Source organism: Ambystoma mexicanum, chromosome 10 (genome assembly GCF_040938575.1).
Source record: "Ambystoma mexicanum isolate Mex_15411 chromosome 10, UKY_AmexF1_1, whole genome shotgun sequence".
NCBI classification, from domain to species: Eukaryota; Metazoa; Chordata; class Amphibia; order Caudata; family Ambystomatidae; genus Ambystoma; species Ambystoma mexicanum.
In genome coordinates this window covers 1,503,027,074-1,503,051,513 of record NC_090932.1, presented here as the reverse complement: position 1 = coordinate 1,503,051,513, position 24,440 = coordinate 1,503,027,074, and the positions used below count along the sequence as shown (strand labels likewise).

The window sequence follows — 24,440 nt, the reverse complement described above, 5'->3', positions numbered from 1 at the left end:
AATGCTGCGCACTGTTAATGGAGGGGAGGCTTGCATATTGCAAATAATAAAACAAACAAACAAACAATAAATCTCACTTTTAACTCAACTCCTGTGGTACTTTATACTTTCCCTGACCTTCCGCCAAAAATTAAATGTCTCAATTTGGGCTGCAAAGCTCGCAGACAACGGGGACAAAATTGGGGCACTTAGAACGTGCCAGCCAAGCGGGCCGTGGCATTTGGGAGAGAAACCAGTTCGCATTTGCACACTGAGGCGCACTTCATAGACGGATTCTAAACTTCAAGTTCTCACAGATGCCTATACTACGTGATGTTGCAAATAAAGAATGCAAAGGACAGCGCCCAGATGAGGCCCACAAGTCGCACTGGAAGTATAAGGGTCTATTGTTTTTTGACCTTGAGACAGGGACCATGCCGAATGAACTACATTTGAAGGGAGTGCGCAATAACGTAAGAGACGATAAGGCAGAAAATTCAGAAACTAGACCGAGTTTCATTTTAGGTCAGTATACGAAAAATCGTTGTCAAGAGCACGGTCCGTTTTACAGACTGCATTACGAAGAGACACAATGGAAATTTCAAATATAATGTAAGTAAATCTTTACACGCTTTTATACCAGAATGAAGATTTAATGAATGGATGCATGAATAAATGAATGAATGAAGAGCTAGGAAAAGCAAGTAAAACTGTTCGTAGTGGGCACATGGGCATGCAGGTCCACTGGTCTCACCGATCTCGGTCCTTGGCCCAGACAATTTTCCCTGCACTGCCTACCTGCACTACGGGACTGTCTCTGTATCCTTCAGCCCCTTCTCCCGGCATTTACCTTGCCACCAGCTGGCCCTATTATTTAATTTGTATTCAACTAACCATGTACAGCCCTTCCCCATGCACGATCAGAAAGACACCTGGCGTAGTAGGATCGTTGTCTGTCTGCCCTTGTTCCCCACCTGCCTCGTCACACCTAGAAACACTTGAGTATAGGCGCGTTACAAATGCCATATCATATATCATATCATTCCTCACGCATGTAGACTAACTGTCGTTTATCATTGTGTGTTGGACTCGATTTATCTTGTTACTTTTCGCATTGATTTTAGAGACGAACATACTCCATTGAACTATCCTTGCAAGCAAATAGTTGCTGATCGGCCGTAATAAATAAAATGAGTAATATTAATGAAGTTCGGCTAGCAAGACTAATTATAATTTTTTTGTTTTCATAACAGGTATTTGATCCCATTCTGCCACTGCCATCTGTTTGAGACACCGGCGAATGGATTCTTCAGCAGACACCTGCAGCTTCGTGTCAACAACTGGAGCACGATCACCATATTATGGGACGATCGCCAAGGGCCCACATGCCCTTACGCTGTACTAGTGGCTAGAAGCAACATAACCTTTAGGCTGGACTAGTGCCTAGTTGATGGAACAGCCTTGCGGTTCACCGTGCTTCCAAAGTGATTCTTTTCACGAAAATGAACACCCTGTGTACAATAAAGGAACAGCGCGTGACTCAAGATGAAACGGAACAGTTATTGCAGATACAGATAAAAGAAAATAAATGGCTTCCGGAGTTCATATGGCAATTGCTGAATATTCTCTAAACATTTAATGTCAAATAAATGTACTTTACCAAATGTACCGTGTTGCTGTTTCATTTTAAAGTACAGTTTCATATTCCGAATTGTGGCGCGCTGTGTTGTGAGTTGATCTGTGTTGGTTTCCGGGTTCTGTGTGGAGTCGCGCAGAAGACGACTGGGCGTGTTTGCCTACGCAGCACAGTAACGTCACGGGGAGAGGCGGGGAATATGAATGTTTTGATAATGTCAGGCTCAGGGGCGGGGGAATTGATTTAGTGCCGCAAAAGCAGGTCAGCCAGGGCGACCGGGGAAAAGATAGGATTATCAGAAAATGGCGGCTCCCTGGTGCTTGTTTTCGCGTGCGTTTAATGGACGAAAACTCGGGTAAGGTCCATAGGAAAGTTTTCTAAAATCGAGCCACTTAGGCTTAAAAAAACATGGCCGACCCGTAGGGACAATAAACATTTTTACTAGACCATGCCTTTAAAGTTTCTGTTTGGTTAGGTGTCTCACATAATCTGCACTCATTGATGTTAGTAGATAGCCTGATGGCTAAAATTTCGTGTGTTAAAAGCAAATTCAGAGGAGCTTTCATTAAAGTTTTCATCAACAATTTGTTAAGAAATTTAGTGCAGTATGTCAAAGGAACTTTAATTTTGTTAAAAGTCGTTGGCAGATGTTTTAGGAGTTTATTGGATTCTGCTTTCTCAATTGTGTCAATGCAGTCTTGGTTTTCCATTTTAGATTTGATTCTTTGAGGATTCACTTTCAAGTCTTCTTCAGTGCAGGCGATATCACTCGATTTGGTTTTTTGGGCCTCAGCCCATGTGTTCAGTATTTTACAGTGGTGACTTTTGATCTCTTCAGCGATCAACTGGTATGTAGGTAGACTGTCTGGCAGCAAGGTTTTCCTGAATAGTTGCATAGTACTCTGCTCCACTATTGCTGCCAACGAAAGAAGACCGAGTTCCTGCATAATTGCTGCCATCGAGGTAGATTTAGGTCATCCCAAAACTGATTTCCACAAGTGGCCTTCTAGTTTAGGCCATAGTGAGGGCGGCATGTTTAAAGTAGCGTCCGTCCCATATGTCAGAGTAGGAACCACTTTGGCCTTGTAGAAATGGATTGCTGGAAGTAAGAGAATCTGCCATATTTTTTATCAATGGCTCTGGTTTGGGCTGTAATATTTTTTGTTTTTTCCAGAGGACCTGCTGCATTTTCACCTCCTTTGCAGAGCCGTCAATCAAGACTCCCAGGTATTTGAAGTGAGAAACAACTTCGATTTTGGTGCTGTCCAGAAACCAATTTTGGTTCTTTGTTCTTTTGAGGATGTTTTTCCAAAATCAGAATTTTTGTCTTTGATTTATTAATTTCAAGGTTGTTCGCCTCTATGTATTGCGCAAGGTTTGTTCCTGAAGTTGCAACCCAATCTGGGTTTGATCTAGTAGAATCAAATCCCCAGCATATAAAATTCGTGATACGGCCCCTTTGCCAATTTTGGGGTGAAAAGATTTTGGCATAACTTCTGAGTCCTTATAATCTCCCATAAAGGTGATGAAAAGGGGTGCTGCTAGAGGGCAACCTTGTTTTACTCCACGTTTCGAGAATATTTCGTCTGACAGTAATCCTTGACGGCGTAAACGGACACGTAGTTAGGTATTCGTGTGCAGAGTGATCATCGGCTCTAAAATTGCAGAGGGACAGTTAAGCATTTTCAGCTTACTCCACAGTTTCGATCTGTCCACTTTGTCAAATGCCTGAGACAAATCTGCAAAGGCTAGGAAGACTCTCGGGGCACCTGTCTTGATGTTGGATTTTATTATGTTCAGAAGTAGGATATACACCACCGTGCTTGCCCATTTGGAAAGGATTGTAACTAGGTGACGTTCTAGCCCAATTCTGAAAATGTTTAAGTAGTAGAGTTGCATATATCTTTCCAATGATGTCTAAGAGGGCGATTGGGCGATAATGGACAGGGTCTTCTCTGTTGCCCCTCATGAAAATTGGGACAACAACTGCTTGCGTCCACGAATTTGGGATTAGCTTTGCTTTCCTGCATTGGGCAAAATTCTTGCTAATGAAAATAGTCCATTCCTCAGGGTGCTGTTTCAGATCGATCTTAGTTAGGCCATCCGGGCCTAGCGCTCTCGAGGATTTGAGTTTGAGTATTACTCCTCTGATGTCTTCTTCATTTGTTAGATCTATCCAGGACACTTCTGGGTTAGGCTCGAAGATTACTGATAGAGTTGAGGGAAAGTCAAACCGTGCTGAAAAGTAGTTTACCCAATTAGCTTCTGATACTGATTTGGAGAACTGATTATCAGCTAAGGAATTTGATTTTTGAATTAGTGCCCAGAAGTTGCGAGACCTCTTTGTGCTAAGGGTCCTTAGCATGACCACAGCTTCATTTTGGTAGAGAATACATCTATGGTTTTTAAGCCATGATTTGTAATTCTTTATCTCCTGGCACCAAGTAAGCCAGGCCTCTTCTCTGTTGAGTGTAGTGATGATTCTTTTCAGTTTCCTTAAGGTTATATTGTATAAAGTTATATTGTTTTGGATCTCTGTTTAAGTCAAAAACATCGGAGGCAGGCGATGTGAGCACTATGTGTAATGGTATGAATAGTGTTCTGCTCAGATTGCTTTGCCGCAAGGGTTTTTTGGATCTTGCAATGAGAGGGACTTCAAAAAATGAGCCATCAAGAATTCAGGAATTATGAGGTCTTCACTTCTAGAAAGGGAAGAATACAGTGGGCCTCATTATGGGTCTGCCGGTCCGGGAATTACGGTACCGGTAATCTTGCCGGTACCGTAGTTTTCGGACCGGCAGACTACGAGTTGTGCTCGCGGGTGCCTGTGTGCCCGCCATGTCTGACCTGGTGGGCACACAGGCACCCATGAGCACAACACGTGGGAGGCACTGGCACCATTCATGGATGGTGCCGGTGCATCAGGCTTCCCCATTCCCATTGAACCCGATGGGGCTCGAATGGGGAAGAATAATTTATTCCAGCGTCCTGGAATGGGCAATTACCCAGTCCGCCGGGATTGTAATACTCCAGTAATTGCCCATTCCACGGTGCCGGGAAAAAAAACAACTCTGGCGGCAGCCGAGCCTGTTTTACAGGCATGGCTGTCCGCCAGGGTCGTAATGAGGCCCAGTGTCTTTCCCAATGGGGTCATCACATCTCACCGACAGCCTTCTCCTATCATGTGATCCTTCCTCATAATACCACCCCCAGGGTCAGGTAGCGGCTGCCGTCCCCTGGCTACATGGGAGGAGATTTTTGGACAGGGATCAGCGATGACTCCACATAATTCATCACACAAGGCAGCAACAGTAGCCTTCATTGGGCATGCCCTATTGCAGCAATTTGTAGGGCTGCCACCTGGGCTACTCCTCTCTCTTTTTGTAAACATTATGCATTGGGTGCATCTTCCAGGAAAGATGCCAGGTTCAGCCAAGTGGTGCTTTGTAATTTGGTTGAATCTCATATATGCTGCCTCCTCCACCCTTACTATTTCTGAGGTTTTCTAGTCGGGTACCAGCCAGTTGAGAAGGAGGGAGAGCAGAACGACCGATAATTGAAAGGAATTACCTTTTCTATTAGTCCTTGCTGTCTCTCCTTCACATCACCCACCTAGCCATCCCCTTTAAAAGTATATACTTCATCAAAACCGCCAGCAGGTGAAATCAGGAACTGGTTATGGATAGTTGGTGATGTTAGGGATGTGGAATGGGGCTGGCGTGTGGAGGGACGCACATGCATGAGATGGTCCCATCATGTTAAAGATCTCAAAGGTTGTCATGATGCCTACTCCCGGGAAGCCAGTTCGGGCCCAGCGTCCCCGAAAGCAGACATCATGTCCCCAGGGAGGGACCCAGCAACCCCTTATAGGGGCTCTTTGGACATTGTCCTGGCGCCTTTGGCGCCAGGCTCATAGAAGGCATCAGTCCTGGCACCATAGGCGCCAGGCTCATTATGGGAGTGCTTGGATGGACTTACCTGATGCAGACCATGCTACCGGATCCAGACCTCCTTGAGGTCTGAAAGGGACTATTTTACCTATGGGACTATTTTACCACTCGGGCGTGGCTGAGGAAGAATACTTACCTGTAACTACTTTGGGGGCTATTTAAACCACGCCCAGACAGCAGCTCACGCTTCGCGTTGTTCTGCATCTAGCAGCTGGACGCTCACCATGTCTGCTCCTGCATCCTGGCTCCGGCCACGCCCGCCTGCAACCTGGAACACCTGAAAAGGAAGGAAAGGAGAGAAAGATGAATAATTGAACTTTACCTACCTCCATCCGGAGTCCGGAACCATCACTCCGACGATCCCGAGAAAAGACATTATTTTTAGAAGCGCATCGCATCGCTAGCTGCAGCGCCGCGTTCCACTCACCTTCACGAGGCGCCCTCGGGCTCTCCAGCGACCATTGGCACCATCCGTCGCCTTTCAGCGCCTAAGGAGAAAAAGAGACAAAACAAAGGTGAGCGAAGGAACAGATTGAGGAAGGACTGATTCCTCCACCTTAAGACTTACCTGATTATTTATGGGACAATCTTTCCTCACCTCGGGTCGGCGCCGCTTCTTTGGCACTTCCGTACCCCGGCCCCTAAGGGGAAAAAGACACACATTAGTGGGTGAAAGCAAGATCACTAAGGGAACCATCCATCAAAAAGACTCACCAGAGTTTACCTTCGGCGAATCCATTCCTCTACGCGGATTCTTCATCCTGCATCTGAAATAGAGAAAAGGACAACTGACAATTAAGGCTTGAACTTTTGCAACTGAATACTTACGGCCTCATATCGGAAAAGTCAAGCGGAGTTGAATACTCACCAAACCTGCGATCCAGTGAAGTAACTGGAAATCAACGCCCCCCTGAATCGGAAGCAGGATGGAGAGCTCGTCCTTTCAGACTCTAAGGTGAGACTCTACGGGGAATCGCGGAGGGGGTTCGAGGAGTGTGAGAGTGGGAAGGGGGGGAATCCGACACATTATCCAGCAGACAGTTAATCCCCTTTTCCATCTACAGAAGGATTCTTCTACGGGCCAGACAGGTGAGGTTTGGGGGTCCGGTCCAGTCCGTCTTCTGAGTCCTGCGCTTCACCCTAGAATAGGTCATAGCAGTCCAGAACAGGTCGGCGCCTCCGTGGGAATCAGGTGAGCGTTACAAAGGTGCAGCTATCTTTTTAAGTCCACTTTTTCCGACCTGCCTACAGATGCAAGTGGTTCCCATTCCAGTTGTGAAGGAGGGAGAGCAAGGACAAAGAACCTGAATCACCATGAAGTACATTTTTTTTATTTGTCATTCAGATATCAATATATGGAAAATTATCCAGGTTAAAATGTGCCCTGATATGGAAGGCATGTCTGACTGCTGATCTTATTGTGGATGAGGAATTGGACTTGTTTTTTTTTATTTTATAGAAACCTGTTTGAAAGAAAACTCGCCTACTTTTTTCAGCCTTGTGCCAGAGCATTATAACATTGAATGTCTTCCTAGCCAACATACATAGGGAGTTGGACTGGCAGTTATAGTTAAGAACTCATCCGATATTACTTTAGGAGCACCTATTGATTGTATTGAATCAGTGGCTAATAAGTTTCTGGATTTGTTAATTACCAAAAACGTACATAAAATCATTAATTTGTTATCAGCTCTTGGGTCTTTAAGGACTAACTAATGGTGGAGTACTCCACCATTGGTTATTTGTTATTTGTTAGTTGTGAGGCCCCCGGGGTTCCCAGGCGCACAGGCCCAAATGTTCAATGTGTGGGTAGCTTCCACTCCTCCCTCTGGCTCCCCGTTGCTCACGCTCCTTCTCTGTTTTGCTAAGCGTATGGGCCAAGCTGTATTCCCCTGGGTGGGGAGGTGATTACCTCTCTGTTGTGGTGCGTCTCGGCTGGAGGGGTGTTCTTGTCCTCCGGGGACGGGGCACGGATTTCAAACGGGTCCTTCGCTTTTTCTTCCTTCCTCAGGCCGGCTTACTGCGTTACGGGGAACTTGCTTTTCCTCCTTGCGGCTGGGTACAGGCTTTCCTCGCCGCCGGCTTCTGCATTCTTGCCCGACACATATCCTTGCAGATTGGTGACTCCTCGCTGTTCGTCTTCCGATAGGTGGACCGGCGTGCTTCACCTCCCAACTCCTTCTTTCCTTGGGACACCGCTTCTGCGTTCCTCCTCGTATAACTCAGCCCGCGCCTAGGTGTTTCAGATGTGTCTGCTTCTGTGGAGGTCTGTGTGCTCCTTCTGGCGTATCTCTTCCTCGCTCTCTGGTTTCTGCAGTGTTGGGCTGAGCGGTTCCTTGCGGAGTCCCGCTCTGTCCCTCTGAATATCTTCTTCTTTTCCACTATGCGTCCGCCAGACACTTATCTTCTCCAAGCCCTTCAGACCCGGGGGGAGCGCCTCTAGTTTCCTGTGCCTGCGGAGGGTGAAATTGTGCTTGTTTAACCCTGAGTCGGTCCTGAGGGTCGGGGGAGCATCGATCATACCCATAGTGCTTTAAATACGTTTTATTCATCCTTGGATATCCAGAGACTTTCGAAATGGTGCCTATTGCCTGCACCTGGCCACTCTGATATCCTCTTGCCAACCTGTCAGTCTTTCTCTGTTACTTGAAAGGTGTTCAAAACCTTGCAAATCTTCTATATACGTGATTACTCTGATACTCTGTATCTTCGTAGTGCCCTGTTAGCATAGCAGTCGATTGTTCATACAGTTCAGAAGCACTCCCAAGTTAATTGCCTATACGTGCCCGCTCTGTCACAACGTATCTTCTTTTCCTCTCGCTCGCGCACCAGGTTTCTTTACACACAAAAACTCACTGGTTGCTTTACTTGATGCTGCGGCTCCTCCGCTCTGACGGCTTTTCACAAACTGAGATCAGGGTCTCACCACCTGCCCCTCAGGCACTCCTGGGTCGGCTCCTCTGCGCAGGGGAACGAGCACTTGCAGAACCAAACAGGAAGGGCCGACACTGCATACAGCTTCCTTACCTCGACCATACCGGCTCCCTGGAGACACAGCTCCCTCATCACGCTTCCGCAGATCGCCCTGCTCCACAATTTTCCAGTGTTGTCGCGTTCTGCTCTCCTCTGTTTCCCAACAGTACATCTGGGCTTCTCTGCGTCTCTCTTCTTCCTCTCTGGTGCTGCCACACCACCATTTTATACACCTGTATCCAGTGCTCTTGATAAGATTTAGAAGTGGGAGGATTTTACTGCCTATTTTTTAAAGTTGGGAGTAAAATCATTTTTTTAGAGAGTAAAAATGTAAGCCTAATTCCCAACAGGAGCATTTTAAAAGTGTTTAAAAATATGTTTTAACTGGAAAACTGAAATGTTTTTATAATAATTTTTTATTGGCACCTAGTTGCTCATGCATAGTAAAGATACATGTTTACTTCTTCCATCAGGTAGTAGTAATCATAGTTTCTTCCTGTGCTACTGCGCTCACTCCTGGTCCAAACACATCCATGAAGTTGTGGGTAAAAGCAAGGGCACTTTTTCTCTATTTTATATTATTTGTTTGGAGTATTTTTACTCTCCATTTTTATTTTTGGGGAGTATTTGCCTATTTTTAGGGAGTAAAAGTGTCTGATACACTCTTTATCTTTAAGGCTGCCTGTATCCCATCAAGGGCATTCAGGTGTGCTTCTTTTACCTGTTTCGTCTGATTCCAATTATACCAATTATTGGGACATGCCTGATCTTCAGCTCTGTAGTGTTCAGACTTCGGGCCTCATTACGAATTTGGAGGTAAGTAACTGTCCTTACCGGCATGGAGCAAATACTGTGTCCGTGTAGTAAAGAGCCCGCTTATAGAGGGCTATTACGAGTTCGCAGGCACGAGCATTGCGCCATGCTGGTAATGACATTACCAGCATGCCGCTAAAGTCCAAAAAATTGATCTTAGCGGCATCATGGAAAGCGTTGACAGCACTACCAGCATCAATGGATACAGCATTAGCGGGCACCGCTATTAGCGGTGACCGTAAATAAGCGGACCCGGACGTAGTGTCATCGCACAGGAACGGGAAAGAACACGGCGGCCATCTTGAAAAACACACTTCATTGCAATCCTCCATATACAGGACCTGCATCATCACCACAACAGCCCCAACTTCACATACCACCACATCACCATAGGCAAGGCCCTGAAGAAAGGTGCTGCGTGCATGTGCAAGGTGCGTTTTTCGGAGGATTAGCTAAACATGCTTGCGGACACCCTTGCAGAAAATAGGGATGTTGTGTTTGCGGCAGATATGATGCGACCTGACATTATGAGGAAGAAGGAGATCTGGCAGGAGGTGGCACATAAAGTCAGTGCGTTCGGTACCACGCCCCTCACTGTGAAAGATGTGCGTAAGCACTGGGACGACCTGTGCCTACGCGCCAGAAACATTCTGGCAGCTAACAGGAGCCAGGGCATGGAAACAGGCGGCGGAGCAAGCTCACCAATCAAGACGACTCGCTGGGAGGAAACATGTGCCAGGACAATTGGGATGGAGTCAATTGAGGGAGTGGGAGAAAAGGGGCGGGGAGCGCCATCATCGGCAGATGTAGGTGAGTGTCCACACAACCCACTGTAATGCAAAGCATGATGATGTCCCACAAATGTGACAGTGAAAGGAGCCAATGCATGGGCCATCACACACACATGTACACAACTGTGCCTATAGTATGTCCCCAGCACCATCACATCCACATGCATCCAGCACCTCAAAGCCATACCTGACACATACCCCACAAGCATGTAAATGTCATATGTCACACTGCACGCATTGCACAACTGGAAGGCACGTCACACAGCATACACCACCTCATACATGTGTGACCCAGACGTATGCCTGCATGACCTACACATATGGCAAGCAACCTGTATGTCACAACTCCAAAACCAAATCCCCTCAAATGTGTAGAACTGCATCAATACCAATATATGCATGATGCATGTAGAATCATCACTGATGCTGTCCCTCTCCCTGTCCCCCACAGGTTCACAATCTGACAGCAAGGGCCAGGACTCCGCCGCGCAGGCCACGACACCCAGTAAGAAGGCCAGGGGCACGGTAGGAGGCAACAGGCCCTCTAAATGAAGAGGCACAGCCAAAACTGGACTGCCACAGGAGGCCAAAGCATCACAGGATGCACCAGCATCGGGGCGGCAAAGGGCCACTGATACTACGAAAGTGCCCACACCAGCTGCTACCACCGCACAGGAGACAGTCCGCTGCCAACAGTTCTGTTGGTGAATCAGGTGCCACTGCTCCCCAGACAGACGATGAGGTACACAGCCAAACATCCGGACCACATGGCACACCCAGGCCGCAGCTGTCACCCCACCTCACCCCACACAGCACACCCAATGCCAGCAGCCATGAGCAGTCTGGGGGCTCAGAGCGCTGGTCGGACAGCACGTGACCGAAGGTGCCCTGGCAAGGCAGGAGTGCCGCCAACACACTGCGGCCCTTAAAGTAGCGATAGAGGCGAGTACAACTCGCATCTGCGATGAGTTGGCTGCTGTGAGACAGGTCCTCAGTCGCATAGCAGATGCCATGGAGGCCCAGCGTCCCGCACAGTGACTGGAGCAAGCAAGCACATGCTCCTCTGTCAGCTCCACGCAGACCATCCCCCTTCGCAGGTCTGCGTGGACTTTGTGCCGGTCAGACATGCCGCCACCCGAGGCTGGTAGAGGACATGGAAAGTAGGGGCAGCATGGCAATGGCAACTGTTGCAGACTCATGCTGCATTGAAATGCACACCATGTGTGGGGTAGTTCTGGGAGAGGGGGGAGAGGGTGTGTGGGGTAGTTCTGGGGGAGGGAGGAAAGGGTGTGTGGGGTAGTTCTGGGGGAGGGGGGAGAGGGTGTGTGGGGTAGTTCTGGGGGAGGTGGAGGTGGAGGGGGAGAGGGTTAGAGCACTTTGTATATACCTCATGTTTAATACACCCGTTTTGTCAAGAAAAATCACATGACTCGACATTGGTTATTGTATATGTGTGCTTTATTGGTTAACAGTGCACAGTGTCCATGTCCCCCCCCCCCACCCAGTGCCCTGAGTCCCACCTCCATGGCACCCTCCGCATCCATGTGTCTTAGTGCAACTGGTCTATCACATACTGGTGCACAGCATGTCGCTCCTGTACAACGCCACCTGCCTGACGTGCAACCCCATCTTCTTCCTCATCCTCACCCGGTGCATGCTGGTCAATGTCAGGTGGCAGTGGTACATTTCTCTGGATGCACATGTTGTGCAGCATGGCACAGACCATGGGGATCTTCCCCACCTTCTCAGGCCCGTACAGGAGTGCGCAACCAGATCTGCTGAAGCAGCGAAACCGGGCCTTCAACAGGCCAAAGGTCTGCTCGATCACCACACGGGTACGGGTATGGGCACGATTGTAGTCCTCTTCATGCCTGTTTTGCGGGTTCCAGACAGGGGTGAAGAGCCACCACTTCAAGAGATAGCCAGCATCACCTGCATGGGTGCAACATTGGGTATGTGTAAGTGATTTCATGAAATGACACCTGTACTTCACTCACATGCCTGCAGTTATTTGTTGTTCACATCCACATATCCCTGCATGAATGGAGACATTCAAACTATCCACAATGTGTGAAGTCACGTGGTCCACAGGTGTGGGTTGCATCATCAAGTTGATGCAGGGTGTCCACTTCCTTGCCATTGTTCATGCACTGGGGTTGCCTACGGCAGTAGTTGCTATGATCTGTGTGATGTGTAGTTAATCGTATGCATTCATCCTGGCACTGTTGCCACCAGTCTCATCATGATCTGCGATTCCACGCTTGATGTTCTCATGCTGGCATGCTGCGCTTCTGTGGAGCTATCTGTGTACTGGCTTTGTGCGATTCATTTATGCGCACTCATGGACGCATGTCCGGTGTAGTGCTGTTCAGCGGTCATTTGCATTGGGCATACTCACAGCATGTTGCTGCATTGTGTTGCAGAGGGTACGGTCTGATGATGTGCAGTGTACGTGTTGATGGATGTGGCATGGTTGCAGTACTGGCATGTTGTCATTGTTGTGCAGCTTACGTCTTTCATATTGATTTCATGTGTCAAGTTCAGTCTGGATGCTTTGGGGCACAGTGTATTGCAGTATGGGCATTGTCCAGTTGCACACCCAATGCCACACAGGTGGAGTATGCATCTCTACCCCCATTACACTGCCATGTGCTTGCCATACAACTCACCAAGCAGCCAGGCACGTCGTCCAGCATGTCGGTCCATTTAGAGTGGTATCATTGAGTTCCGCAGGATCATTGAATCACGAGTTTATGTGGGATATCGGGCAGAACAATGTATGATGATCTTGGTTGGGTCACATTCCGTTTGCACATTGATGGAGTGTTGTTGCTTGCGATTGCGGTACACCACCTCCATGGCATGTGGGACCACCAACTCCACGAGGGCACCAATACAATTTGGCATGCCTGCCAGTGCATGGAAGCCAACTTTTGTATCAAATGTGTCCTGGGGTGTCTGTGGTAGGAATATGTAGTCACTTGTGTGCTTCAGGAGGGCATCCTGCACTCGGTTCAGAATGCGAGAAAATAAGGGTTGTGATATGCCATGCATGTGCCCCATTGTGTGCTGATGGGTGCCTGTTGCAAGGAAGTGGAGCACCGACACTACCTTCAGTAGAGAGGGGATGGCAGTGTGTATTTCTATGAGGCTGACCCGTGTATCATGTCCACAATGATGGTGATGGTGTCCCGGTCCAGACGGTACAGGGTGTGGATCTGCTCAGGGATTGGGTTAAATGGACTGGCTCTGATGCGAGGGATTGGGGGCTGCCTGCGTGGTACCACTGGCTGCACTGGTGGGGCATGCTGCGCCTGTCTCACCCTCCTTCTCCTCCTGCGTCTCCTCTGTGGTGCCTGCTGTTGTTGTTGTTGTTGCTGGTGTAGCAATGAAAGCATGTCCTCCAGCCCCAGTATTGCTACTACTAGTGGAATCATTTTGGTGTGGGAAGGGGTGTGGTTTGTGGGTGTGCTCCTTTTGTGCTGGCCCCGACTCCATTGCCTCCACCTGTGCTGATTGTGTGCACCTGTGGCAGTTTGGAACACTGCACATAGCATTTTACAGTTGGTTCACGATGCCAGTATTACCGGCATGCCGGTATCCCTCTATTAGCGCCTTCATGATGCCGGTATTTGCATGTCCGCCTGACATGTGATGTCCTCCCATTAGTGGCATGCCGGTATTGCCGGCCTGATGGGCTGCGTGCCCGTGCCCTTGCCGCTATGTGAGGCACCGTTATTAGTGGTGCCTTTAATACCGGGGTCTTAGGTCGTAATAGCCCGGATTGGTATGCGATGCCGGTAATCCTTTATCGCCATCGTTTTTCCATTACCTCCAACCTCGTAATGACCACCTTCATCTTCTTCGTCCCAGTACTACAGTGGTGTTGCCAATAGGAAGTGTGCATTACTCTTAGTTGCCTCTTCCTCATCTCGCTACTTTATGTGAGATTGCAGGGAAAAGCTGGAAAGGACTAACATCTCATAAAGGCTGAGGGAGGATCTGATAGGTCAATGTTAGTGAAGGGGGGATACCATGTCTCGCATTCAACTACCCTTTCTCCAGTCCCCAAGGACCCTCCACCCAGGTGATCCTCCCTTGCGAGTCCACCCCCAGGGTTGGGATCCAAAAGTGATGGCCCTACCCTGGCCACCTGAACAGAAGATCCCTGGGGAGTAGATGTGAGAGTACCTTCAAGTTTTTGACATACCCTTTCATTATGCGGGTTAGACCTGGGTGCTTCACAGGGGAACCTCAAGTGATAGTCCACATTACCTTGCTATTGCCCGTTTTGTTGAAGGAAGAACCACTGCATAACCCTATTTATTAGCATTTTTTTTAAGCGCTCACACAGCCCCCGGGCATCGAGGCGCTGTTATAGGAATAGTTTTTTCATTTTTTTGTTGTTGCGTATTAGGTTTTTTTTTGTCTTAGTTGCGTATTTATAACATGCTTAAATACCCAGAGGTTTCTAAGCATAGACCCGGGGATCAAACCTGTGTTGCTTCATGTCGTCTTGCTTCCAAGGCGAACACGTTGCCACTGAGCTATCCTCCCAGGGTTGACTCCTTTCTCTGACTAATCCAGACCAATAGAGAGTGTTCAGTGACCAGTCAGAATTTTCGACCCAGCAAATAATATTTCAGATGTAAGATTGCCCAATTTATTGCCAAGGCTCTAGCTCAATGACAGAGTAATTCCTTTCCCTCTGGAATAGTTTCCGAGTGATTTATAATATCAGATGTTCTAGACCATCAAGGGTTTGGGAAAAGACGGCACCCAGCCCTGTTATCAATCTGTAAAATGAATTGCTTAGAGAAGTCGGCTACTTTTAAAATGGGATTTTGACATAGGGTTTTCTTTAAAGTGTTGTAACAAAGTTCATCCTCTGCATCCCATTTGACCTTTTGAGGCTCTGCATTTTTCCACTTAGCTGTGAACCTGGAAGTATTACTAGAATTGTTTGGGATTAATCATCGATAGTAACCTATCAAACCCAGAAAGGCTCTCAAATCCTTTTAGTTTTTGGTGTGGGTGTCTCAAGAACTGCACAGACCCTCCCATTACCCACAAAAAACCCTAAGTACTTGAAAGCAGATTGGGCTAGCTTACACCTTTTGGGATTGGCAGTGAATGCGCCTTTCCTTAGGGCTCTCATGACAGTATACAGGTGATATGTGGTCCTCCCATGTCCTACTATGGGTCACAATGTCATGAATGTATGCTCCGCAAAACTCAGAGTAGGGTTTTAAATTTCGATCCATTAATCTCTGGAATGTTGCGGGAGCACCATGAAGACCAAATAGTAAGACTTTGAAACAGTCCTGTGGGAGTGGCAAATGCAGTTTTTTCCTTGTCAGGTCCAAACAGTTGGACCTGCCAATACCCCTTTGTAACATCCAGTGTACACATGTAGACAGGATTACCCAATCTATCGATCAAGTCGTACACACGGGGCATCGGGTAAGCATCAAAGGCTGAGATGGAGTTGACCTTTCTGAAATCTATACAAAATCTCCAACTTCCATCGGGTTTTACCACCAACACGATGGGGGAGGACCCAGGGGCTGGTTGATTATATTGGCTTTGAGCATCATCTGTTCCACTTCTTTTATGATAATGTCTTTTCTGAACACAGGTAACCTGTATGGTCTTAGATGCACTACTTTGCCTGCAGGGGTACGGATGTGGTGATTCACCCTTCCAGGTTCCTCACAGAATACATCTGGAAATTGACTCACAAGATCAGAATCAAAGTTATATCTTCAACAGCTTCAAGTATCAAGCAGGATAATATGGTGGCTTTAGACTGAGAGGGGTTCTCCTTCCACTCTTTAAAATAAATGTATGTGATACACCTGAGTCTTTTGTCGATTATCCGCCTGAGAGATTTTATAATTAAATGGATCCATTTTCTCTACTACACATAAGGTCTGCAGTGTGGTGATGTGTAGTAATTCCTTAACTTCTCCCATAAGCTTGCTCCTGCAATTAGAGCCTTGATTGGTTAAAATTTATTTGGCGAGTCCAACCCTGGAAAAGATGGGCTGCAGGTGTTTTAAAATGTGCTCAGTGGTGTTGGTTCTTAAATGGAATGCTTCAGTGCACCGTGTGGCATAGTCCATGATTACTAATACATCCTTGTTGCCCAATTTACAAGCCTCAAGGGGGTATATGATATCCATCCCTATCCTTGAAAAGGGGACTTCAGTAATGGGTAATGTATTCAATGGAGCTGGTGGTGGTATGTGTACACTGTTTTTTTTATGACTGTCACATGCCTGAACAAAGTTCTTAATGGCTGCATGGATCCATGGCCAATAGAATGTTGTACTTGTGTGCTTGATTTTTCTCCACACCCAAATGTCCCCAGGGTCTATTTAAATCACCACTTGCTTGTGGCTTCTTGGGACAACCGACTGGGTTTTTGTTACACCATCTGCTGAGGTATCGCCCCTATATAGAAGCCCATTTCTTAAGAAAAAAAGCCTGCCTTTTTCCCAACCTTCAGATTCAGGTAAAGCTTGCAAAAAGGCTTCAACCAGCAAAGGGTATTTCCTCTGGGCGAAGGCTAAGTCAGGAATGATGTTGGGTTCCTCCTCACTATACTTGGAGGATACTGAAGCACTAGACTTCATTTGCTTCTCCAAAACCCAAAGCACCCCTCTCAGTCTCCACTTATATTCACCCCTCCTTAAGCCTAGGAAATACTTCCCTTTAAAGTATCCCTTGGGCATTTTTATCTCTGGGCTGGATTTGAAAGGCATCCCTCTCATGGTTTTGCAACAACACCTTTAAATCTCCTCTGAAATCTGAGTCAATAACCCCAGCCAGGACATTTAGCCCGAACTTGCAGGCGAGTCCTGACTTAGGTGCCAGTGGAATGTAAGTCCCAGGGGGCCGTATCAGGACTACATGGGTAGGTATCAGCTTCTCTTACCCTGGAGGAATAGTTTCCTGCCTACTTCTACAGATATCTAACGCTATGGAGCCTTTTTGTGTCTATCATGGGATCCGGTGCTCTTTCATTGAGTTTTTCATATCTCGGGGTCCCCCAACCTGTTTCGATTGAACTGCATCCCATTTCTGACACCATGTGCAAGACAGGCATGGTATCAAGAGATGACACAGACAACACAATGTGAATTCAACACTATGACCTTTATCAGTTATCAGGATGGATGTAATGCCTAACTTGCCCTATAGCTATGGTAGGAATTTCCCTACTTAAAGAAACTAAGGAAAGTCTTTGTCCATAAATCCAAATCAAAAGCCTGTCTGTATCAAAACTTATGCTTGCCCTCACATCTAATACAAATATGTAGTTTAGGGTAAAGTGTTCAATATAAAGGGTTAGTTATCACCAGTGTGGGTTTGTATGAGGGGGCTCTTTCTGCGACTTGGAGTCAATTTTATTAGTATATTATATTCACAGTTGAATATCTTGCCCTATTCTATGCAGGCTCTGAGTAGACCCTCTACTCTCTTTATTATTAAAGGAAATAAATTGCCACCACACAGTTTGCACCAGATATGGTCATTTTAATCTTTGGTATGTCCTATGGTTAACACGTGTTTCGGCCCCTGACCTTTTTCAAAACCGGACATTTACTACACCAAAATAAGAACATTCAAGATATTCAAAAACAACACAGTGCAAATTATATAATGACAGAAAAATAGGGTTTGAAAGTGGGTACGGATTTTGAGGTTGTGAGAAAATGAAAGAATAATGATCAAAGTTAATATTGTGCCCTGTAATCAAATCAATACTCAACCAAAGTATCATAATTTCATGATAAGATTGGAATAATCATCTACTTGAATGAACAACCTTTAGCGAAAAACGTTCACTAAAGAGATTTCAGTACAATGACCACAATGCAACGTCCTCTATTTCAATATGTACTGTATGTAATGACATGAGTAATGTTAATTTCATGGCGACTGTACGAATACATTGATAGGGTATCCCTCACCCCAAAGGTTGATACAATATAAGATGTTAAAACTTGTGTAAGATTGGTCTTGGTCAGTCATTCAATACCGGGGAAATCCCTGTTCCTGAAAGGTATAATTATTAGTCATCAGAGTAGTCTGACCAATGTAATGAGACATTGGGTGATCCATCATTATGCATGAGTAATGTATTTGTTGATAAAACGTTTCTTTGTTAAACTTATTGCGCATATTGCTTATAACACAATAATGGTTCCAATAATTATGCTGCATTTAAAATATGCCCTTAATCTACATCTCCAAATAGACTCTTATTTCCCCTACATTATCACATTAAGCAGATCATTAGTGTAGGTTTTTGGTTCAAGTTGCATCTGATGATCAATTTTGAATGAGCTTATATGCCAAATCATTAGTAAATGTGACAGTTGTGCACTGTATTTCTATCACCCTCCTGAGTGCGTAACATATCAACACTTAATTGCAAAGGACCTAATTTGACAAGCATGCAAGCTACATGTTACTTGAACCAAGAGATATGCTGCGTAGTAATTTGCGCAAACGGTAATTCCTGTCTACGTACTGGTTAAGTCGCACTTTCAGTGATACATGAATGTGATAACGCCCAACAAGCGCAAAAGCCATGACTCCCCCTATTAAAATGTACTGCACTAATTTGCCGATAAATTTGTAGAATCACAGTTTCTTCATCAAGTATTAAGTAATGTCTTCTACTACCCCTAATGCCTATTAGAGTAAAGATGATAAAGTTTCCTTCATTATACTTGCCTGAATATGTTCCGGAGTTGATTCTCCTTGCGGCCGCGTTGTGGATAAACAAACGCAGCTGCCATTTTGCTTACCTTTTATATAGTGGAATGGAGGTGCTAAGACCCGTCCCCCGCGGTACTAATCATATCATGTGGGGTTTGTGTCTAACGGCGTTAAACAAATAAATTGTTTTAACAGAAATATTGCACATGTAATTTGGTGCAGTGCTTAATATCAGTGTCGTCTTGCACTTTGTGGATTCTACCATGCAAAAATTACATTTGAATTCTTTGTGTAATGGTTGCTCCAAATTGGTTTATATTGGAATCGACTTATGGAAACAATATGTTAAGAGTCGAGTGCATGAGTCTCTATTCGAAATGTTACCTGATTAGGGTTAACTTTTCTAATGTCTTTAAGTGACATAATTAAGTCCTGAGCTATTAGAAAATTATATTTACCTAATATCCTGTAATTGCAACATGGTACTTTATATTTGCGAATTGTACTGCTTGCAATTGGCTAATCGGTGCCATCTGATGGCATGAATTATATTGGATTGCTTGTAATTTATACCTGAGAACGTTAATGGATCTGCACTAAAGAGAAAACAAAAAGATACAAAATAATACAGATTTGCGTAATTTGGTTTTAGGATGCAGGAGATAACCAACCGTTATGCAATGTATATTATCCAATATCTACATAATCACAGGCATCCACGTAACCAACAGTTATGCAGTAGAGTGTATTATCTGATTTCTTCATAATCACAGATTAGTTAATTTGCATCTGTTTGCTTGTAAATTTTTCACGAAATCACCACTGGCTGGTATTGGGGTCTGCGTTTCTTTTCAAAGTCTTTATCGCCTCTCTCTGGAGTTAACCAACAAATTCCTGATTCATTTGCAGCCAACCGGTATTGACGGCTCTGTGCAAGCTAAGAATTTCTTCTGTAAAGCAATTTTTATGTTTTACCAACAGATTGTTTACAAAAAAGGAACCCATTTCTGTAATGTATGCAAGCTAAGAATTTCTTCTGGAAAATCATGTTTTTAATTGACCTCCAGATTATCTACAAAAAGGAGCTCATTTTGTGGTCAGAATTAAGTCCAGTTTCTGTAGCACTGGAATGAAATATTAGTTTTGCTTCTGTTTGTCTCAGTAGACATTCTTGATCACCACCTCTAATGTTCATAGATATTCTTTTCAAACCAATAAATCTAATTTGATCTTTATTTTGCATCTGGTGGTTCTCTTGACAATGCATGGCTAAAGGGAGTCTAGTGTCTTGACATCCGATAGAAGAGTAAGGTTCCCAAATTCTGGTCTTCAAAATTCTGATTGTGCTCCCAATTTAAATTCTCTTACCCCCGTAACCCACATTATTTATTTATTGACTTTTGGTCAATTAGGTAATTCGAACAATTGTGTTCGAACAATTTACGTAATACCGTTAAAGTTAGAGTGTAGCTTACATGCTTGGCAAATTAGGTCCTTTGCAATTAAGTGTCAATATGTTATACACTCAGGAGGAAGATAGAAGTACAGTGCGCAACTTTAAAAATGACTAATGATTAGGCATATAAGCTCATTCAAAATCGATAGTCCGGGACAGATGCAACTTGAACCAACAACCTACACTAATGATCTACTTAATGTGATAATGTAGGGGAAACAAGAGTCTATTTGGAGATCTAGATTAAGGCCATATTTTAAATGCAGGTTAATAATTGGAACCATTATTGTGCTATAAGCAATATTTGCAATATGTTTAACAAAAACGTTTTATCAACAAATACATTACTCATGCATAATGATGGATCACCCAATGTCTCATTACATTGGTCAGACTACTCTGTTGACTAATACTTATACCTTTCAGGAACAGGCATTTCCCTGGTATTGAATGACTGACCAAGACCAATCTTACACAAGTTTTAACATCTTATATCGTATCAACCTTTGGGGTGAGTCATACCCTAATCAATGTATTTGTTCAGTCACCATGCAATTAACATTACTCGTGTCATTACACACAGTTCTTAGTGAAATAGAGGATCGTTGCATTGTGTTCAATGTATGGATATCTCTTTAGTGAAAGTTTTTCCCTAAAGGTTGTTCATTCAAGTAGATGATTGTTGCAATCTTATCATGAAATTGTGATACTTTAGTTGAGTATTGATTTGATTACCGGGCACAATATTAACTTTGATCATTATTCTTTCATTCTCTCACAACCTCAAAATCCGTACCCACTTCCAACCCATATTGTTCTGTGTATATAATTTGCACTGTGTTGTTTTTGAATATCTTGAATGTTCTTATTTTGGTGCAGTAAATGTCAGGTTTTGAAAAAGGCTAGGGGCCAAAACACGTGTTAACCATAGGACATACCAAAGATTAAAATGACTGTATGTGGCTCATTCTGCGTGGTGTTCAACATAAAGTCTGGAGCAGTTCCAACAATTACAGGCTTCAACTGTTCTTTCAGGACTTGAGTGTATCTTCCCTCCTCAAAGCACACTTGGTTTCAATATACAAAGTTCAGAAGGAATTTAGGGTTCCCTTCCCCAAGCTTCAAATACTAGTTCACCAAAACAATGTTCCATAAAGAGCTCTGGGTTCGCTTCCCCAAGCTTCAAGCACAGATTCACAAAACCAATGTTCCGAAAGAGCTCATGTTCCCTTCCCCAAGCTTCAAGCACAGATGCAGCAGAAGTTCAACAAACACGTGTTCTTAGGTTTTCTTCAGCCACTTCCGTACACTTGGTTGCGGCTGCTTGGTCTCGGTGCAGTTGTTTGTCAGACTGCATGGTCCACCCATTACAGGTCGCGCAACCAGGGGCCCATGGCGTTATGTTTTGGCTTGAGACCTTGTCCAAGCATCCTCCTTAACATTGCTTGACCCTTTTATATTTTCATTTGTTAATTTTATATTCAGTCTGTCTCTTCCTTCACCGGGGTTTGCAGCATTTAGGTTGTCTTTGGCTTCCACTTCACTGCTCCCTCTTCTGCTGTTCGCCCAACAGCTTCTAACCACTTTCTCTTTACTCATAGTGCTTTAAATACTTTTTATTCATCCCCAGATATCCAGAGACTTTCGAAACGGTGCCTATTGCCTGCACCTGACCATTCTGATATCCTGTTTAAAGATATTCTCTTGCTAACGTATCGGTCTTTCTCCGTTACTCAAAAGGCTTTCAAAACCTTGCGGCATCCCATTGTTCATACAGTTCAGAAGCACTCACAATGCATCTTCTTTTCCTCTTGCTCGTGCACCGGTTTTCTTTGCACACAGAAAATCACTGGTGGCTTTACTTGATGCTGCGGCTCCTCCGCTCTCACAGCTTCTCACAAACTGAGGCAGGGTCTCACCACCTGCCGCTCATGCACTCCTGAGGACATACACCTGTATCCCTCCGCCCAGGGGAATGAGCACTTGCAGAACCAAATGGGAAGGGCTAACTGACACTGATTATGGGTTCCTTCCTCCGACCTCACCGGCTCCCTGGAGATATGGCTCCCTCGCCACGCTTCCGCAGATCGCCCTTCTCTACAACTTTCCAGTGTTCTCGCGTTCTGCTCTCCTCTGGTTCCCAACGGTCTGCCTGGGCTTCTCTTCTGCTCTCTTCTTCCTCCCTGCTGCTGTCTTCTTCTTTCCTGCTGCTGCCACACCACCCTTTTATACACCTGTATCCCATTAAGGGTGTTCAGATGTGCTTCTCTTGCCTGTTTTCTCTGATTCCAATTGGACCAATTACTTGGACATGCCCGACCTTCAGCTCTGTAGTGTTCAGACTCCCTCGTCTTCTACCCAGTACTATTGTAGTGTTTTAAATAGGAAATCTGCATTAGTCTTAGTTGCCTCTTCCTCCTTTCCGTACTTGATGTGAGATTACAGGGAAAAGCTCGACGGGACTGACAATATCCCATAAAGATTGAGGGAGGGTCTGATAGGTCAGTGTTAGTGAAGGAGGGGATACCATGTCTCGCCTTCAGGTACCCTCTCTCCAATCCACTCCGAGGGTCAGGATCCACAAGCAATGTCCCTTTCTGGCTACCTGAACAGAAGACCCCTGGGGAGTAGATGTGAGAGTGCCTTTAGATTTCTCACAATACCATGAAAGTTTGTTGGAAAATACTCCTTTGTTCTGTTGGTGGCTTGCATCTATTGGATTTGTTTAATGAGTTACACTTCTAAACCGATTGCAAAATGTGTGGCTTTTTATTCAGTTTTTCACAGAATGTTTGCTACATAACGGGCCATTTTAACTCATTATCCAAAAACCTTCTTGGGGGTTGAACCTTTCTGCCCCTAAAGCAATGAGCACTGATGTTTAAAATGTATCTACTTCCGGGTGAAAAGACATATTCCTGGCAATCTTCTGATTAGCCTTAGGGGGGCGCACGCACACTGGTTCTGCAAAGTTCTGTAGTCCTAATATGCTTTCAGGCAGTTATGCGTCATGTCGCCACTACACCTTTCTGAAAGAGTTAGAGAGTAGCGTCAGATACCTTTATGCTTGCACATATATAGAAGACCTCACAGTATGTCGCTCTCTCTCTCTTTCTGTTGATCTGCACTTACGCCCCCACTCTCCTGGCACTCCAACAGACTGCGCTGCTTCGCTCACATCCGCGCTCGCACACATACACGCTGTTCAATATTAAATTGCTCTCCTCTTAACACACGTTCATTATTTCTTGTTCATGAAACTTTAAACATGCTTGTGATTAATTATGCTGCGTCACTTAGAATTCAATTGCAGAGAGACTTTTTTCAAACCTTCAAACATGTATTTAAAAACCTAACTTGATATTTAAAATAACTTGGCGACAGAATTCTGCTCAAACAGTACCAAAAGGAACTGTCCCACCACATGACCGGATCATGTCCCACGAAGTGACTTTATTTTCCTTCTGAAAGATTTCTTGAAGGCCTAAAATCAGGAGCCTGAGAGATTAGCTCCTTCTCCTTGAAAGTATTTTAATGAAAGCCAGTATTAGAATCTTCCAAAGGTTTCAAGCTGCATAGCTAATCTCTTGGAATTTCAGTTCTCTCCACCATCTTGCTTTGGACTAACTGCATCTACTTCCTGAAGCAGACATGGTTAAGGAAAAACCCTACCAATTAATAATAATAATAATAATAATAATAATAATATGATTACTGTTTCCTAACATGACCCTCCCTACGCTACTCCTACAATTACTGAAAAGTGAGTGGCAAATCGGCGAGGAGGAAACGGAAATGGGGTTGGTTTGGCACCAAGATCCTGAGACAGAGGTGAGCTGAAACCCCACCAGACAGCTCCTCTTAGCCCTGCTTACCTCAAGTGTTTCCTCAACAGACCCTCTAACTTCAAGGCCGAATCCTACAACTCCTGAGAGGTGCTGCCTTGCCTCGGCCGGAAAGGCCCCCAACAGAGCAACCTTGTAGGTAATGCTGTTGGTGATGCTGGGGAGATGCCCGGCGAGATGTTTGAGTGATCTTTTGAATCGAGAAGACTTTATTTAGTTGTTTTCCATTCTGATCATCATTGAGTTGACAACCTGTGTGGAAAA

At 45.1% G+C, this 24,440-nt stretch overlaps 1 protein-coding gene across 12 annotated transcripts in view; it reads left to right on the top strand.

Annotated features, from left to right (window-relative positions):
* Positions 1 to 24,440, top strand: part of PITPNM2 (phosphatidylinositol transfer protein membrane associated 2) — a 1,944,277-nt gene that overhangs the window by 1,240,845 nt on the left and 678,992 nt on the right. The window lies entirely within an intron of this gene.